This window comes from Silurus aristotelis (assembly GCF_946808225.1).
Source record: "Silurus aristotelis genome assembly, chromosome: 1".
Classification (NCBI taxonomy): domain Eukaryota; kingdom Metazoa; phylum Chordata; class Actinopteri; order Siluriformes; family Siluridae; genus Silurus; species Silurus aristotelis.
The window spans coordinates 28,731,835-28,740,169 of record NC_139574.1 but is presented as its reverse complement, the minus strand read 5'-3'; the positions used below and the strand labels follow the sequence as shown (position 1 = coordinate 28,740,169).

General features: G+C 39.4%; 1 protein-coding gene across 2 annotated transcripts in view; it reads right to left on the bottom strand.

The window, feature by feature from the left end:
* Positions 1-6,984: 6,984 nt before the first annotated feature.
* Positions 6,985-8,335, bottom strand: part of rbfox1l (RNA binding fox-1 homolog 1, like) — a 16,481-nt gene continuing 15,130 nt past the window's right edge. For both annotated transcript variants that reach the window (XM_083553353.1, XM_083553354.1), the window contains exon 12: positions 6,985-8,335. This exon is cut by the window's right edge and continues 3,129 nt beyond it. The gene's annotated coding sequence lies outside the window, so the exon portion shown is untranslated.

Below are 8,335 nucleotides of genomic sequence, written 5' to 3'. Positions count from 1 at the left end.
GGGGGACGGAGGGGACATGTCCCCCTCCATCCAAAGGTTGTCCCCCCCCCCAAAAAAAAATTTATTAAAAAAAAAATATTGCACTCTATATTGTAAACAATATATGTATGTATACCTAAATAATTGTGTAAGCAGAAAAAAAAAAACGCAAAAATGCATTTAGAAAAAGTTGAGTTCCCCCCTCCCCTTCCTCACAGTGGTTTGACCCACTGCCTGCTTTCCCTGTTCATCTCACCTACTCTACACACTAGTGATGAGAAGTCCGATTCTTTTTTGCGAATCAGTTCTTTCGGACAGTTCGTTTCAAAGAACCGGTTCAAAAAAACCGGTTCACCAGTGCTTTTATGTCATGACGTCATGCATATCCAAATATCATTTTGGCGGATGTACATACACACCAAACGCATTTAAATCAAGTCATGTCTATTGCATGAGAGGAATATAGCTTATCTGTTTAAATGAAATCATCATCATCATCATCTTAGAAATGTTCCTTACATTTACGTTTTGCACTAAATCACCCAATACAGGCACTGATGTGCAAAACGTTGATGTTTTAAGTTGTTAGTAAATAAACTTACTTTTTATTTAAGTCCTCAGTTCACCTGTGCTCATTTATCAGCAGCGCAGCACCAGCCTTTACAGTATGTCGAGCGCATCTGATTCGTAGTCCAAAAAGTGTAAGTGTGTGTGTGTGTGTGTGTGTGTGTGTGTGTATTAATGTCAGACAGCACGCATACTGCTCGGTAGGTCGCGCATGTTCAGTATCAACAATTCGTTGGTATCAGTAGTATGTCGGACGTGTCGGAAAGGACGGTTCTTGATACAGTACTGGTGACTCGAGGCAGCAGTATGTGTGCTGCTCGGAATCGGCAGGTATGCGCATGCTCAGTGATGATCACTTGTTCAGCAGGATGTTTCAGTTTAATGTGTGTACTGTTGGAGAAACTAGAGAAGAACCCCATTCTCATGGATATTGATTTATTTTGAGTCGGATAAACGGTCATACACATTTAAAAGTGAGTAACTTGAGTAATTTTGTTGATTAGTGCTGATTTGAGACGCGAACTGTTTTGAACGATTCAGTCCGATTTGGTGAACCGGTTCGACCGGTTCACTAAAAAGAACCGGTTCAAATGAACGATTCGTTCACGAACCGGCCATCACTACTACACACACGAGTCAGGTTTACCTCCATTAACTAGGGGATCAGCAACTACTGCGATAAACAGCAACAAGGAACATTTTTAAGAGCTCAACACAACAGCAGAAGCCACTTTAGTTTTTGATTGTGAATATATTATTCAGCTTGTTTTGTTATTTATTTCAGAAATCCTTGTGATATATTCAGTTTGTGTTGGTCTGACTTTAATAAAATAGTGTTTAAAAATAACTTTGTGTGTAAGTCAGTTTTGTGTTTGTATAGATCATAACGCATAAAAGGGCATTAATGGGAACATTAAAGAAGGTTCTTTACAGTAACGCATTACTTTTTGGTGTAAGTAATCAACAAAGTAACGGAGTTACGAGTAACTGTAACTAGTTACTAATATTTTTTAGTAATGAGCACAACACTGAATTTGACTATTATTTGTGTCCCCTTCAAAAATTTCTCATGATAAATTTTATATTTATTGCCCCCCCCCCCCCTACTGTTAAATGAAATGTACGCCCATGCTTGTACATGTGTAAAGTTCTCCGTAAGAAAATAGCAGAAGTAAACATTTGCAAGCAAGGAGAAAATGGAATAACTATGAGGAAGGACATTCATATGCAGTGATTTTGGAGATGCTGGCAGTATATCATGACATAAAGTTTAGTTTGCGCTCTCTATAAACACACCGGAAGGATGCAATTTTCGAAGACAAAACTATTCACCAATGAAGGATGTAAGGAATGCTAAAAGAGCAGAGCTACGTGGACCAGGACAGTTGTTCGGTTACCGGACAATGTGGTTAGGACTTCAGCAGAAATGTAATGATGTTACGTGGTTGCTAAAAGAACTTCACCCAATGGGGACAGAGCAAAGAAGATGTCGTAGATTTGTTTGCAGACTTATCATTCCATGGGACCAAGAGATGCATACTGATAATTTTGCAATGCTCCTCAGAGGCTGTAAGCCAGTGGTACCGCTCGTATCACTAGTCTGGAAGTGGCAAACAAACCCTTTCCTGGGCTGAGACAAGCTAGCTAGCTTTGGGGTTGGCCGACCTCTTCTCACTAAGTCTAGCTTTTCTTGAAAATGGATTTTTAAGTATGTCTGAGACCAAATCTATTTCTCTTCATCCGTAGGCATAAAAAAGTCTAATTCAGATGTATTAATGTGTGCAGAGCGCTACAAATATTAGTATTTAGGTTTTAAATGTTGGTCAGTGCTTCTGATAGTGTTGAGCCAGCAGAGAAGGCTTTGCTGGCTCTGACCGCCCACCATTGGGCACCAGTACAGTGCACCCTCTGTCATTACCATACAGACTACTATGCTGGCTTAAGAAGACACATGTATGATACATCAGTTAGCAATCAGCGCATCAAATCTTGGTGGTCCAGCTTTAGAAAATTAAGGTTTGTGTTGACTTCATATTATTGAGCATTTGTCCAAGTCTGAAAATGTTGTTTGTTTAATGCCTTAGTAGTTAGTGTAATAGTTATGCTATTATTATGCATTGTGACATTTATTTCATAAATTAAATTGTCACACAAAATTATATAAGAATAAATGATTGTATGATGTTTTTAAAACCATTTTTGGATCTCAGGAATTAAGGTTACTTCAATGGTAGTGTAAGAATTGTGCATGGATACTAATGTGACATTATTTTTCTAATAACATTTACAGACACCGATGAGCTCTTCTTTCCAACTTTATTATTTTCTTTTTTCAATTCCCGTGCTCCTCTGCATACCCCCCAACAGCACCTGCTCGCTCGCATCCCTTCTTCAAAATTCAAGTCCATCCAGAAATACATCACTTTTAGTGTCAAAACACAAGGTAAATTACTTCCTAAATTCAAAGCAATCTTTAGATTCAATTCACATACATTTTCACTCTTACACTACACCCACCCCCCCCCCCCCCCCCTTAGGAAAAATAAATCATTTCCAAAACCGAAGAGAAAAAAAATGTATATAAAGAGAAGAGTGAGGAAAAAAAAACAAATACATTAAACAAACTGTAATCTTAAACATGTCATTGCAAACACAATCAAAACCAATATCATGCAGCTAAAATTAACACTTCAAAGAACTAATTATTTAAACTGCTCAAAACACCCACACTGTGGAATATGTCAACCCCATTACTAGCATGGTTCTAATAGTGTTAGCGCTATTGTACACATTCAGAACCCATCTCTATAATGCTGAGGAAGATGCACTAAACGCCCATATCTCGTTCAAAACTCAACAATAGGAGCAGGTAAAGGAAATGGTGTAGTTTGAGTCACAGGAATCTCAACCTCAAACTGGCCATTTTCCCTGGCCTGAATAGGTGTAGGTGGTTTTAATGGCTCACGCATACTAGGTTCTTGGTATGCGAAAGGACGAGAGCCATGGCTCCAAAAATGGATGGGGGTTTCCTTCAGAGTTTGGTGGCAATATGGACAGATAAGGCTTAAGGCGTATTGTAGTATATTTCACTTATTCCTAGGATTTTTTTAATCCCACACTTCATAGGTCACACCAATATCACCTGTAGGTGAGTCTACTCTCCTTACAACTTTAAATGGACCGGCCCATTTGGGAGCAAGTTTGTGTCTATTTAAAGCTGGAAGATCAACCCATACAAGATCACTGGGTTGATAAGCTGTGTGCTTTAAGTTGCGGTCATAGTAGTGTTTTTGCTGTGATCCCGCTGTCGCTATATTGTCCGCAACTGAATTAAAGGCAGAGTGCAATCGCATGAGCATAGAATGCACATACTCATTTGGGGATCCAGGCGTAGCTTTGGAAAATCTTGTGTCCCCAAGAAAAAAATCAGCAGGGACACAAGCTTCACTCCCATGAACCAAAAAGAAAGGTAAATGTTTAGTGGAAGAGTGTACACTTGTATTGTATGCAAACTCAACTTGCCTCAAGTGTTCATCCCATTCACCACCTTTTGTGTACAGATATTTAGCAAGTTGATCTTTGACAGATCTGTTGGCATGTTCCACCATGCCTTCAGACATAGGATGATAGGGTGAGGTAAGTGTTTTGTGTACTCCAAGTAAAGAGCACAATTCTTTGACTGGATCAGAGTCAAATTGGTGACCTTGGTCTGTGTGCAAACTTTTGGTTAAACCATGATGGCTTATATAATTCTCAAACAAACATTTAATCACAGTAGTCGCTCGCTGATCAGAGAGTGCATATAGCATTCGAAAACTGTGTAAAATAATTCATTACCATAAGAACGTACCGGTTACCTCTTTGTGTAACAGGCAACTCTGTAAAATCAGCTGCCACTTTCTCATTAGGCATGCTTGTAACTATGTTTTGCATAGGGGCCAGCTGATGTGGTGTTTGTGGCCTTCTTGCTTCACAAGCCCGGCACTGCAAACACCATTTTTTAATGTCTCTAAACATGTAGGGCCAGAAGCATATAACCTGGGAACACTGTAAGGTTTTCTGTGCACTGAAATAAACAGTGAGAGAGTGTAAATTCACAAATACCTTCAGCTAATGGTTCTGTAAAACCACAACTTGAAAAATAACATCACCTGGTGGGGGTCTAACTTTGTGGCAAAGAATGGATCCAACCAACAAAAGTCTGGAAAATTCTTTCTAAAATTGCTTAACCAAAGGAATGGTGCCTTTTAGCCCAGAATATGGTGGTCTGCACTTAGCTAACACCCAAACAATTACTGTGCTCAATAAAGGGTCACCTGAGCAATATCCTCCCTATCCCTTTCCAAAAGTGAAATGTTAGCAGAAGCAGAGCTTGAGCAATGCGGTTCTGCACTCACGTAAAAGCTGTAGTGGGTTAAACCTGTTGAGATGTGGTTTCAGTGTCAGCCAACTGGTTTGGGTGTGGAGGAATAGTAAGCTGTAAATCAACTACGTCAGTCTGGGTGCAAGCCAAAGTTCACAAAGTTCACACATTTAATCTCAGGTGTAGAGTCAATCGGAAAATTTCTGACAGGCCGACAAAACATTGCATCTGCATTTGCATGTTTGTGACCGGGTCTGTGCTTAATAGTCCATTTCCAGAGTCTACCCTGCCTGAGGGATCACAATCCAAAACCATCTGCCTAAGACTAAGCAGGGGCCTGCGGTCTGTAATAATGCAAAAAGAATGGCCAATCAGATACTGGCGAAAGTGACGAATGGACCACACAATGGCCCAAAACTCCCTATCGAAGGTTGCCCATCGTTTCTCAGTGGGTGTCAAAATGTGACTGCCATACATTTTCTCTTTTATCATTCATCTGGGCCAAAACACATCCAATTGCTGTGTTCGATGCATCAGCAAAAAACTTTCTTTCGGCTTCTCCCATTAGGGGTCGCCACAGCGGATCATCCGCATGTTTGATTTGGCACATGTTTTTACGCTGGATGCCCTTCCTAACGCAACCCTCCCCATTTATCTGGGCTTGGGACCGGCACTAAGAGTGGCTGGGGATGGTTCCCTGAAAAAACTCTTTGGAAAAGTTAGGGTGCAAAAGGATAGGAGCAGTGTTGTGCTAGTTACTTAAAAATAGTAACTAGTTACAGTTACTCGTTAGTTCATTCAAAAAGTTACACAGTTACTTTGTTGAGGCCATCCGCCATAGAAGGAGTAAACAGAGTCTAAATAGAACTTTCTTCACTCTCTGGAAGAGGGAAAGACAACCACAAATCGACCTGATGTGCCCCTCTGATAGAAAAGCCTGATACAGTTCTAAGTTAAAGGAAATAAAAACCGTGCTGCCTGTCTTCCCGCTGTACTGATCAAATTAACCTTTTGCTCAATAAGGTTATTACGTCCTCTAAGATCTGAGCTGATTTCCCTTCTGCTGTTGACCATATCACACTGTTAAAGAGTGGAGGTCTTACAGCAAATTGCAGACGATACCCTCGTTGTATTGTGGACAATACCCAGGATTGTACAGCGCACGAGCAGAGAACGGGCCGCTGCAGCTCCCGCTCACAGATGGCGTGGTGGCACCATCCAGCGGTGGAGCTGGGGGTTGCAACACTGATTCATTTTTTGTTGTGTCTGTTTTTGTATGATTTTTCACACACGTCTGTGCCCCCGATCATTTCATGTTTTTTTTGTTCCGGTTCTTTAAATTAAAAAATATTTAATCTGCACCTGTTTCCCCTTTAAAAGATCCCTCTTTCCCTTCACTCACCGTTCGATCTACCCTATACCTAACTTAGATCACCCGGACTACCTACTGCTAAAGTTTATTATTTCCTGCACTCCCGTGTCTGATTCTCCTGTGTTGGTTCTGTGCAAGATAAAAAAAACTACACCTTGTTTTACTCCCAGTTTCCGTCTGGTGTATCCGTGACAGCCTGCTTCTTGTTCATGAGCTCTGCCTGCCATTTTGGATTATCTGAATGTTTATTCAATAAACTGTTCATACCCAGGGCTTGTGTCCACTCTCTGCTATTGCACCTTTAGCTCAATATATAATTCACTGCAGTTAAACTCTTAATAATAAACAGAGAAAAGGATTTATGCATAAAAGGGAAACACACTTTAAATGGCACATTGCTTACTTGCCTACATTTCCTGTGTGTGTGTGTGTGTGTGTGTGTGTAAGAAATAAGAAGAAAGAAAAGAAAGATTAGGCAGCGTATTAAAATTATTCTAATAAAAGTTTTTTAAGCAGGAAAGAATTTTAAAGAAAAATGGAGCAGAGAAATAAGGTGAGAAAGTAAGAAAGGAGACTATTTCATATTGCTTACTCTGAATTTCAGAAAGATGTCAATTCTGTACCCCTCAAGTTTTACAGCCATCCAAGTGTGTGTGTGTGTGTGTGTGTGTGTGTGCGTGCGCGCGTGTGTGTGTGAATATACAACTTCATTGTATATCGCATCAGCTTTATTCATCACACTGACTGCATTTGAACAATAATACATCTCTTTATTTAAATAATACACACTGAGACTCTCTCTCTCTCTCTCTCTCACACACACACACACACACACACACACGTGCACATAAACATATGCACACAGAGCACACAGGACATGGGTGACTCAGGTACAGCAGCAAGAAATACAAACAGTAGAAAAAAAGAAGGAATACAGAAAATTAATAACAGTAAGATTAAAGGAAATATGAAATATGACAAAGTAGGATAAGAGATGGAGAGATACAAAGATTTTAAAGACAAAGTATGAAATTTTAGAAAAAAATAAGCTTTTTGGTTCACAGATGAAAAAACAGAATTGAGGGAGAGAAAAGAGTGGGAGAGTGGGAAAGAATTTAAAATAAAGAGGGGAAAAAAACAGAAACAGTATGTCAGAAAAAGTGTTAAACAAGAAAAACTGAAAAACAGGTACAGTGAGACAGAAATAAATAAAAAATATCAATAGGATGATGTGAGTGTGTGAGAAAGAAAGAAAGAAAGAAAGAAAGAAAGAAAGAAAGAAAGAAAGAAAGAAAGAAAGAAAGAAAGGTCAGTGCATGCAAAGAGAAAACTGAAGAGGAAAATAAGACAAATAAGCCTCAGCCATAGAAAAGAAAGACAAAGGAAAGAGTAAAAGTACAAACATTAATGTAAGTAAGTAGAGTACAGAACAAGTGAAGGATTACATGGGATTGAGGAAACATTGCAGCAACAGAAAGAAAAGATGGATTACATCTGTAGATTAAAAGGAAGAAGAAAAAGAGTAAGAAGAAGAGCAGGAGATAGATTTAAAGATTTAATAAATAAAATAGCACATGTTAAGAGTGAACAAAGAAGAAAGCAATGGATTATTTATCACATTTTAAAATAAAAAAAGAAAAGGGGTAAACAATAGAAAAAGATTAAATTAGAAAAGAAGAAGAAAGGAAGAAGGCATTCATTAGGTACAAAAGAAGAGAATGATACAGAGAGCAGTGCATGCTAGGAAATAAGAGAGAGCAATTAAAGCAGCTTAGAATGGAAACAAGCTTATTAGAGGGACAGCACATGGAGGACATTTTGGAGACAAAGTGAGAGAGGCCCGATTGAGATGGTTTGGACATGTGCAGAAGAGGGACATGGGGTATATTGGTAGAATAATGCTGAGGATGGAGCTGCCAGGAAGGAGGAAAAGAGGAAGGCCAAGGAGAAGGTTTATGGATGTGGTGAGGAAAGACATGCAGGTAGTTGGGTTAAAAGAGGCAGATGTAGAGGGTATGGACACGGATAATCCACTGTGGTTACCCCTTATAGGG